Source organism: Lactuca sativa, chromosome 8, assembly GCF_002870075.4.
Source record: "Lactuca sativa cultivar Salinas chromosome 8, Lsat_Salinas_v11, whole genome shotgun sequence".
Taxonomy (NCBI): Eukaryota; Viridiplantae; Streptophyta; class Magnoliopsida; order Asterales; family Asteraceae; genus Lactuca; species Lactuca sativa.
Window position 1 is genome coordinate 66,494,022 of NC_056630.2, and position 11,838 is coordinate 66,505,859.

The following is an 11,838-nucleotide window of genomic DNA, read 5'->3' on the forward strand; positions in this document are numbered from 1 at the left end:
TCAGAAATAGTGTCATCTTCAATTTCCATGGCCATGGCATGTGGTTGTTGCTTTTTATGGGGAATTTGTGGAGATAGTCTTTCATTAACCAAAGTAGTTAATTGACCAAGTTGAACTTCAATGTTTTTGGATCGATGCTTGATGATTTCTAAGTAGAGCTTGTTGATCTCTCATTAAAACTTGCTGGTCTCTCATCGTTGCATTGGTCTCATCATGTTGTTTTTCCGAAGCCTCCATGAATCTAGCTAACATGGACTCAAGGTCAACTTTCTTTTCAGGTTGTAGTTGCTCTTTTTGGTAAAAGCCTTGGCCGGTTTGCCTGTATTTTTCTTCTTTTCGCTTTTTGCATTCATCGTAAGGCAACCATTCTTTCTTTGGATTCCTCCAATCTTCAATGTAACAGTCTCCACTTTAGTAGCATACTTGAGCTTTCTTATTTCCGTTTTCGTCCAAGTGGCAATATTTGGTTAAATGTGGACCATTGCATCTTTCACAACCCACACGAATAGCATGTATAGATTGGTCCATCTTTGTCATTCTTCAGTCCATATTATTAAGCATAACCAAAACAGTCATCATGTCTTCAGAAGTTCCACTCCCAATTCCTTTAGCTCCATCATGTCGAGGGTTGTGATACTCACACAAATGCTTAGAAAATTCTCCTATTAGCTCCTTGATTTCAGCAGGATTTTCCTTCGTTAACAGCCCTTGAGAATCAAGGATTTGCCTTGTCATCACATTTACCCCATCATAAAAGATTGATACTTCTTGTTGCATATTTAGATCATTTTGGGGGCAATTTTGAAGTAATCCCTTTGTAACGCTCTCATGTTCTGTAAAGTGATTCACCCGGTTGTTGCTTAAAGTTGGCTATCGCCTTCTTGATTTTGGACAATTTTGATGGTGGGAAAATTTTCTCTAAGAATTTTTCATGCATTTGTGCCCATATAGTAAATAGCACCAGGTGGGAGTTCCTTCAACCAATCCTTAGCAGCTCCTTTGAAAGTTACCGGAAGCATTCTCAATAACACTATCGTATGTGGAACATTTGGAATGTTGAAATAATCGGCAATCTCACTAACTTCATCAAGGTGTTTGTATGCATCCTCATGATCTTTCCCGAAAAATGGAATATCTTTAAGCGTGGAAATAATATGTCCTTTAAGCTCAAATGTGGCAGTGGCTGGAATCGCGGGTTGCACTAAGCCTGGACTGGTCTCCTCTCGAATTATCTTCTTGTACGTCTCCATTGTCATGTCAGAAATATCCTTCGTATTGCTTACTTGCTAAAACAAAACAAGAAAAACATGCGTAAAAGGAACAAAAACTAAAAACTAACTAGAAACTAACTACAACTTGACCACGATGTGGTTACAAATCAGACAGAAAAATTAAATGTAGAAAAATAACTTTTTGTGGTTTTTACCCCACAAAAAGGATAGATTAACCTAAAGCAATTAAATTAAACTAAAAAGCCTTTTCCTGGCAACGGCGCCAAAAATTTGATTTGCTAAAAATTACCCACTAGTTTTAAATTTATAACCTAACAAACTTAACTAGCTAAAATGCACTTACGAAATGTACCTAGTATGATTGTAGTGTAGTGAAGTAACTTGGGGTCGAACACAGGGAACATATTTAATTAACTAAAATAATTACTCTAAATTAATCTAAAATCAAACAATAGTTTAAAAGGTTTTTATCTGATTTTGCAAGTTCAGACAAACTTAAACACTCAACAAAAACGGTTGTAATCAATATATTAAAAACACTTTCGTTTAGTTTCGAATCCACCTTTTTCCTATGGTTAGATCTTATTTATGGATTAATAAAGTTGGTTACCAATTTATATGTAATTAGAAATTTGGTTAAATCTATTGATATTTTCACCGGTTCATGTACTACTTTGAAAGGTCCTACACAAGCAAACACAAAATTACTTATTAGTTATAATTGAGCTATGTAAGATTTTTTAAACACAACTATGGTCACAATTATGATCTCTAACACAGTTAAATTGTTACTTTTATCACGTAACTAAGATGTGGTTAATCCTACCTCTAGCAATTTAATGGTCACTAAATCATTAGGTAAACAAGTTTATGTAATTTAATGGTCACTAAGCTACACTTAACTTGAATTACAACAACAATGAGAAGCACTTTAACATGCTAGGTAACTAAATGAAAGTAAAGAAGTTTAACTACTCATATTTAAATCAAACACAAAATATCATGGAAAAGTGACATGATCAAACCAAATGAATTGATGATGTTTTCTTCTAGATCTCTTCAACTCTTCAGCTCCAATTGTTTCCTCCTCTTCTAAGGGTTTTCCAAAGGTTTTTTTCGTAATACTTCTCTATAAAGTCACCTCCAAGTCTCCTAAATTCTTCGTAATGTTCGAATATATATATACTTGCCGAAAATCTAGCCACCACGACGTGTTAATGGCACCACGTCGTGGTCCTCGTGTTTATCCCGTATTCTCCAAGCCAGCGTCAAGAATCACAAAGATTCCATTCACCACGTCGTGGTTATCGAGAATTGGCATTTTCTCAAAACATGAAAGTTTTCCGAAATTGTGTCTAGTTTTCATATCATCTTGAATCATGTAAATCGGCGTTACGAGTCATGAGATATGCCAAAAATACCGATGAGGGGTCAAGTTGTCCTACAACATCCTTCTTGTGTCTTCTTCTTGCCTAAGCTCTTCATTCCTACTTCTAGCTTCCATATTGCTTTCGAGAATGTCTTTTATGCTTCATAATAGATATTAACAATAATAAGTACCTTTTTTCTATAATAAACATAAATATAGCTAATAATATTAAGATATGGTGTAATATATATATATATATATATATATATATATATATATATATATATATGTAGATATGCACATATCACCCACTTTGCCCCCTCAAGTCAAAAACTCATCCACTGAGCATTCTCCATGTCGGTGATCCAATGTCGACTAGGGATGGGTCCTTATCCCCAAAGAACTTAGGAGCTCCACAATCCTTCAACTCCCGGAATGAGGAGCTCATATCTGACAGCATAAATCTCAGCTCTAAAAGACCTGAGTCTCTCATCTATCAGCTCCATAATCCTTTCCTTGATGGTACTGAACATCACATGATTGGCATCCAAGATACTGCGAGTAACCTCTACCGCAATGAACTCGCATAGCCTCTCCTCAATCGGTTCCGTTTCTGAGCCAGAATCTGAACCAGAACCTCCTTGAGTAGTCATCACCATATTGAAACACAAACATATAAATAATCAATATATATCTCAAGGATATCTTTACTTTATAGGCCTCCTTAGAGTCTATAGATCTGCTCTTGTCTCAGGTACAGATCATGTGCTTCTAGTAGTATGGGCTCAATATTACCTTTTACACTTACTTGCAGATTCATCAAGAGCTATCATGATTCCTCTAAATATACCTATCATATGCTAAACAACATACATATCCTAGGCTCTCCTAGGAATTCTCAACTCCCACAGCTCGCAATACCGAGAACCTCAATCAACACTGCTGGTTGCATTATGCATGTAAATTATACACAAAATAGGATCACATACACTGTAAAATGATGATTCTACCCTAAGTCCACAACCAAAAAAGGAACAAGAAATATGGCCAAATCGATAATTCTAGGGCTATATAATCCTAATTGTATACAAGTTTGAAAGCATACACTAGCAATTAACTAAGTTGATATCAATCCCAAGTAATACATAGAATCCAGTCCTCCTAGGCTATAATGCATCACACAAATCAAGAAATTCTATTACATGATTCCTAAAGTGTAACGCCCGTAGATCCGGGCTAGTCAATTTAGAGATAATAGGGGTCAAAAACGACTTTTCGACAAAAGATTATTTAGAATAAATAATCTTAACCAAGTTTTATAATAGACAAAACTTCAAAAATGGTCCCTGTGGTTTTCAAAAATATCAAGTTTAGTCCCTAAGTTCAAAAAACCTCACAGATGGTCCCTGTGGTTTCAAAACTTTTAACAAATGGTCATTTTCGCTAACACCGTTAACATTTAACCGTCAAGTCAGGGGCATTTCAGTCATTTTACCACCACAGGGACCACTTATGAAGTTTGCCTTAATTTTAAAAAAAATATATATATATAATTATTTAATATTAAAGGGCCCCACCCTCTCTCTCTCTCTCTGAAACTAGGGAGATCTTTATAACTCTCCATCCCCATGATGCCTTCTAATCACCAACACTAGATCGAAAACCCCATCATTCATCTAATATGTTCTAAAACGTAAAAACACCATATACTCCACCTCTCCTTCCTTTGTTCTTGTTCTGAAACATGCAACTCAAACCGCCATCACCATAGGAGATTGTTGCTTTGTGTGTCTTTGTGTGTTTTCATTTCTAAAATCAATTTGGGTGTGTTTTCCTTTACTGAAATCGAAAAAATAAGACTGTGAAGTAGAGATCAACCTTTCATTCACCATTATTAGACCCCATTCCATTGTCTTTCCTTCCATTTCTCAACAACCATCACACGATGGCACCGACCGTCTAAGAGTTAACAGATCAATGTGCACTCCGACCACCGTCAATTTGCACTCCAACCATAATAGTTATATTTGTTACGAATTTGGGGAGGGTTCACCATCACATCCCTCACCATATCTTCATCGTTTTAATCATACATCACCACTCCTCTACCTCCATTCCCACCATCGTTTTTCTTCAAGTTGTTGGGATACATACGAAACAACCACCATTGTTCTCTGGTAGTGATGAAGAACACCACCACAACATCCCTTGTTCAGCATCACTTTCAAACCACCAAGTTAACTTTCTGCACACAAGACGCAAACAACAAGCACCCTTGACATATAAGCAACCACTAACACCACCATCATCGTTTTCAATATGCAATTCAGTATTCAATTCAATAATCTGTATAGATAAGAAGAAAGGCACACATGAAAGGAATATAACCGAGAGAGAGAAATTACTTTCCATTATCCTCAAATCTGATTTAGGGTTGCTAACAAGAAGGGATTGCGGTGGATCTGTCGATTTAATGTCTTTGGAGGTGGTTCGTGTGTCATGTGTGACCGGTAAAGAGAGGCAATGTAGACGATAGGGTAGGCGACAATCGGATCGGCAAGATCTTCGTATGAGTCACAATCTTGGAGCGTTATTTAGGGAACAAACAGATAGTTTGGGGTCGAGTACATTCCATCAGTACTCAAGCAAGTGGGCAATGCAGAGGGGATGAAGGAAGATGGATATAAGAAATTCAAGTCGACATTGAAGGGGGTGGAAGGAGTAGGGCGGTGGTGAAGATGAAAGTGGAGTCGACCATATTAGGGAGAGAGAGATAGAGAGGGGGAGAGAGAGAGAGAGGTGGGACCCTTGCATATTAAATTTTATTTATTTATTTATTTAAAAAAAAGTAACTGAAAACCTCATAAATGGTCCCTGTGTAGTAAAATACCAAAAATTCCCCTGACTTAACGGTTAAATGTTAACGGTGTTAGCGAAAAGGACCATTTGTTAAAAGTTTTGAAACCACAGGGACCATCTATGAGGTTTTTTGAACTTAGGGACTAAACTTGATATTTTTGAAAACCACAGGGACCATTTTTGAATTTTTGTCTTTATAATATGTCTCAAGGGTTCTATACATATAAAGAACGCCGAAATCCGAGTTATAACGAAGAAGTTATGGCCCGTCGAAGTTTTACGGCAAAACCGGCACGGCACCGGGAGACGTAAATAGTGAATTTTTGATAAAGGACTTTTTAGCCTTATCGATCCAAATAAAAGTTGTATTATATGTTAAAACGATAACATGCAAAAAAAGAACGTCAAAATCTGACTTCGTATGAGGAAGTTATGAATTTTCTAAGATTTAGCATAACAGTGCACGACCCGAAACTCGAATTTTAATTCGAGTGGTTTTTTGCCTACGCGACCTAAATGAGAATTCAAGATCTCATTAATAGGAACTCAACGGTAAAAAGGCTGACGAAAACAGAGTCTGTATGTAGAAGTTATGAATTTTACGCGGACATTTAACAGTATAATCTTCTCGTACTGTTAAATTTAAGATCAGTCGAGAATTAGCCGACGGAGTCAAGATGAAAGTTGTAGATCTTATTTTTACCTACGCGTGGATATAAAGAACGTAAAAAATGGAGGTCGTATGTGAAAGTTACGGATTTTAGAAGTCGGAAGTGTGTTGTGCGAAAATGGGTGATGTGGCACAATCTTGACCATTGTTTTCTCCCCAAGTCTTTCCACTAGATGGTGACATGTGGCACCAAGTTCAGCCATTTTCACCCTATAAATAGAACCTCTCTCACCCTCATTTTCTTCACACCTTTCCCATTCTTTCTTCTCTTTACTCTCTCTCTAGAACCTCTCTCTAGCCCCGAAACCCTCCGAAAAGGCTAGGGAACCTCCCTAGCATGAGGCGGAAGCCCCGGAGTGCCCGACGGCTCCAAGAAGAAGAGCTTTTCAGCTCGGGAACACTGCTCCAAGTAAAGCCCGGTTTTCGATAAAACTCGTTGTAAGTGAGCTACGCCTACGCTATTTTTAATATAGTTTTTATTTAATTATAGTAACGTTATTAGGAACTTATAATAAGTACTTTGGCTATTATTATGGGTTATATAAGTATTGTTTAACGCTTATATAATAGTAATAATAGCTAGACTATTAATTAGTCTCGATAAATAATAGACTAAAATCTACCGGTAATAATACTAGGTTTTGTCGAAGGAAATTATTTTTAAGAAGCGAAGCGCTGTCTGAGTTCGGAATCACCACCTTTTCAAGTGAGTGCATAGTCCCTTTCATGAACATGATTTTAATACAAGTATCGATTGAAGTATTAAATATATGTTTATGTGCGAATTATTTGATGTTGTCTGATATACTTGTTAAAGAACATACCTGATTATATATGCTGATTTAGGATAAAGAGTAAACCTAAATTAATTATGAGGAATATTGGGTAGTGTTTTCTTACGAGAACGAGTCTTAGTATATCTCATTGATCGGGGAGCATGGATTAGACATAGTCATTGTCCCTAGTCCAAGAGTATGGATTAGGCATAATCATTCATCATTAATCCGAGAGTATGGATTAGTCATTCATCCCTAGTCTGAGAGTATGGATTAGGTAAAGTCGTTCATTTCTGATCCGGGAGTATGGATTAGGTAAAACGGCTAATCTTAGGTCCGAGAGTATGGATAGTCTCGTTGTGAGGATCGACGGGGTGGGATAAGAGTTGTTTATATATATGGTGAAATTGTATATTTTGTGAGTTTTAAACTATATATATGGTATAACATTGTGGGATTGAAATCCCTATGTACTCACCAAGTTTCCCAACCTGACCCACTCAGTTTATCTATATCACAGGTGTCAATATGAAGTCACATTACACTGAGAGATTAAGGAGATATAGATCACTAGTGATAACGAATGTAAGTTTTGTTTATGCTTATGTTTCTGTATTGACGATGACATCCCAATGTTTTAAATGAATAAAAATACATTTATTCGGAAATGCTTTGGTAACGAATTTATCATGTTTCACTGGGAACAAATTCCGCACATTTTTATTAAAAAGAGGTACTCTTATTTTTATAAAGCATAAACAAAATCGGTTTTTTCTGGCCGTGAAAATGGGGATGTCACATAAAGGTATCCTTAGCCTTAATCTAGCACGTAATACACATATCAAGCCTACTACTCATAATACATAGGTATGGGTAATCTTGGGAACCACTTACTTGAGCTCAGCTGATTGCACGCATCGTACCCCTTTTACTTAGTAAAAAATATTTTTACAAGTTCAATTTCGTTTTTCTTTAGAAAGATTATCATTTTCTCAGTTTGAGTTCGGACACACCCGAAAGTGTGCCCGAATCCCTCAAAACAAGGCTCTGATACCAACTTGTAACAGCCTAAAAACAGTTATAAAATTTTTAATTGAAAGACTATCAATTCATTCATTAATTGTTTCAAAATCCAACACCAAATCATAATATCCAAAACACCATAGTACAATTATTCAAAATGCGGAAATCGTGAGGGGAGGATATTATGCCATCACGTCGGGCCCTTCCTTTTCGAATCAGAAGTACCAAGAAACCATAAACATAAATCGTAAGCATTAAGATCGGTGAGTTCCCCAAAGTACCACATATCAAAACATACAATTGGGTTTAACCCTAGGGTATAACCAACATAATATACATATATAGGCCCAGCCCTGGGTGTATTTCAACTCGGTCAACACATATGGGCCCCACTCGGGGGTATCTTTCAACCCAATCATACAATAGTGGACCTCGCCACGGGATTTATTTCAACCCGAACATGCAAACACATATAAGTCACATAACATCTATCATCCTACGTAACACAATAATGGGCCAACATTGGTGCCTTCAACCCATGGATACGGTGAGGAAAATCACCTCACAAACAGATGAGAAAACTGAAATAGCATGCTTCTTTGGAATCAACTCCACCAGACACCTTTATAACAATAACCAAATCTCAGAAAACATATCAAAATACCCAAAATACCCCATAGGTCAAACCTTAGTCAAAATCCAGGTCAAAGTCAACCAACTCAATCGAGTCAACTCGGTGAATACGTTAGGTGTACTAAACACATACGCAGGGCGTACTGCGTGCTTGGCCAAACATCGAAGCCCTGACCACATACGTGCGACGTACCCTTTGGTACACCCAGCATACGCGACTGTCATCAACTCAACCCATTATGTGCTTAATCCTCAAGCACTTTCATCTAAAATCCAGATCTAGACCCTAAAAGTTGTTCTTAACCATAAAGTTTCCAACTTTATGGTTTTTCATGGCTATTAAGACCTTAACATCAAAAACCCTAGCTTCTTGAACCATTAAGACAACCTAGATCATGAATTGAAAGAAACTAATGTCCAAGATCACATTTTTATGACTTAACACACCCTAAAACGTCTAAAAGGACAACTCAAACATCTTGGAGTATTCCATACTCACAAGGATCAAGATTTAGGACAAAAAGGTGCCAACTTTAAGCTAAAATTAGATCTAAATGAAATACTCATTGAGGTTGGAGATTTATACCCCAGAAGGTATACAATAAAGTGTAGATGTTGGATCCAAGGCCTTGAGTAAAATAACACCACTTCTAGGTTCTTCCTTCACCACCAAGATTACCAAATGGCACGAAAATGACTCTCCAAGCTTCAAAATACACTCACATATTTTAGGGTTTCAAAATTAGGTCAAGGAGGAATAAAGATTGGAGTTAAGGAAGGGTATGGGGCTATAAGACCATCTCCAACCCATCTCCATTTTCCCCCAATAAATGGAGTAAAAAATGGAGTAAATAGTGTTTCATCTCCAACCCTACTCCATTTTCTACCTCATTTTTTACCCCAAAAAGTATATTCCTAGAATATTCCATTTTTATAACTTATATATATTGTCAAATATACCTCTCTACTAATTAAACTCTATATTCATGATTAATTAATATAAATTAGTATATAACATGATATTATAAATATTAAATATTGCATTTAAATTATAATTAGTAGATAAAAGAAACTAGAAATATATAAAATAAAAATGAGAGGGGCCAAAATTGGCAACCAAACTTCTCCTCCATTTTTGGAGATATGAATAGTATTCCCCCATATATGGGGGAATACTATTCATATCTCCAAAAATGGAGGTGAAAATGGGATAGGGTTAGAGAAGAATGGGGGAAGAAATAGATTTTAGAGGTGGGTTGGAGATGCCCTAATAATGCTTAAATAGGGTCTTCCAAACCCTAAAATTTAGGGTTTGCACCCTGGTACGCAAGTCATACTCAAAAAAATACGAAATTGTTATTAGGGACCAACTTTGCAATACAATCACTAACCAATGGTCAAAAAGGAAATACCTAAAAATCAAGATGTTACAAATTATAAATAACAACATATATGTTATCAATTTCTCCATTATGCAGAGGGTTTTCAATGATTGATTTTTTTTAGTGGTCGAGGAAAATCATCAAATTCCAATGCTAGTCAATGAACTTCTTATAAGTCAATTTGTCATTTTCAATACGAGAGTGGAGAGACGAGTTACATGTGAATGTTCTGTCAAAATATAAAATAATTTAAAAGTTTAGTTTTTAGTATTTATGATATCAAGTCCCTTTGAAATTGATCAACATTTTTATTGTTAAAAAACTTGGTTATAGAAACGTCATGATCCATGTCGAATGATTATTATCATGTTTTCATGTCGAATGTAATCATACACATAACAATAAGTTCAAGTAGTAGGTAACAAGTATGAACTATATTCATATACAATTCTTAGATCCATATGATTTTTGGATAATGCTAGTGTCTAAAATGACATGCTTAGTCTCATCCTTGCTATAAGTTTAGGTAAGACGAGGTCCGGTTAAATTGTCTAATTTTGAATGTATGAATTTTTTTACGTCAGGCCAAAAAGAAAATTTTACCTTCATGTGGCAATATGGGTTGGTCCGACAACTCCTAAAATTTGTTTAATTTAAGGTGTTGATAATATTTATATAATCCTAATTTTTACAAAATTATTTGTGCTACAAATATATTGCATGCATAAAAAATATCCTTCTAACAAGTTTTAGTAATTTTAAAATAATTATCATCTTTGTTAGCACAAAATTTTAAAACGAAGAAGATCTAAAATTAGTTTTATATATTTTCCAAGTTTTTAGTAAATAAACCATTTTATTTATTAACTTGATATTGATGTTTTTAATATGGTCCACAAATAACATTATATGGTAAAAGATTAGAAAATAATAATGTGTTGTTATCTTATTCTGGAAAATTGTGATTAACGGTTTCAATTTATTATTAATGAGTGATGACCCAAATGTAGTTCTTAGGGGTTAAATTTTTAAGAGGGTCCGAAATTTTAAGAGCTGAATGTTTAACATGCTGTTTGGTTGGGACCTCTGAATTGTTGTGCTAAATTATTAAAATGACTATTTTACCCTTCTGTTTTATTTTTTATTGAATTCAACTGTTTGTTTAGAAAATAACCTAATAAATTTCTTAAATACGTATTAAAAAAATATAAACACTATATAAAATCCAAATTTAGCAAGTTTATTCTTACATTATGCATAAAAATGCAAGTTTATTCTTACATTATGCATTTAACTCTTTTAAAACTACGACATAACAAGGATTTATAAACAAGTTTACAAACTACCATAACTTATACATCCTCTGATGTCAAACAGTGTTTATAACTTTGTATCAAGTACAATATTTTTTTCAAAACTTTAAAAAAAATTAAAAATCGAATCAAAATCTTTACTTCTTTCTCAAAGAAACCCGAGAGATCAAGGCTCCAAGACATTCCAATGAGCTCAAAAAGCATTGACATGGGTAGGTAATTCTTGATTTTCTATAGCCTGCAGCAAGAAAATTCAAGAACTTGATGAAAAGTTTCAACTTTTTTCAAAATAAAAAAAAATAAAAAAAAAACTAGCATTTGATTTCTTACATTCTCTTGTATTGACAAAACTTCATCTTCATTAGGTTTTGTAGGAGTGTAATCTTGTTTAAACCATTCATCTACTTTAATAGCTGCCATTGTTATCCTTGTTTTCGGGTTTGGATCAAGAATTCTCTTTATAAGACTCTGTCCTCCTTGAGTCATCCATTTATGCATTCGCACATCCCCTTTGCAAATCTAGAAAAACCCCAAATTATTACAACATTAAAGAATCAATAAAGATTACAACTACATGCATT

General features: G+C 35.1%; 1 non-coding gene across 1 annotated transcript; it reads left to right on the forward strand.

Annotated features, from left to right (window-relative positions):
* The first annotated feature begins 781 nt into the window (after positions 1–781).
* LOC111886720 (small nucleolar RNA R71) lies at positions 782–889 on the forward strand. The gene has a single exon (XR_002848532.1). It is a non-coding gene; the product is annotated as a small nucleolar RNA R71 (small nucleolar RNA).
* The last annotated feature ends 10,949 nt before the right edge of the window (positions 890–11,838 follow it).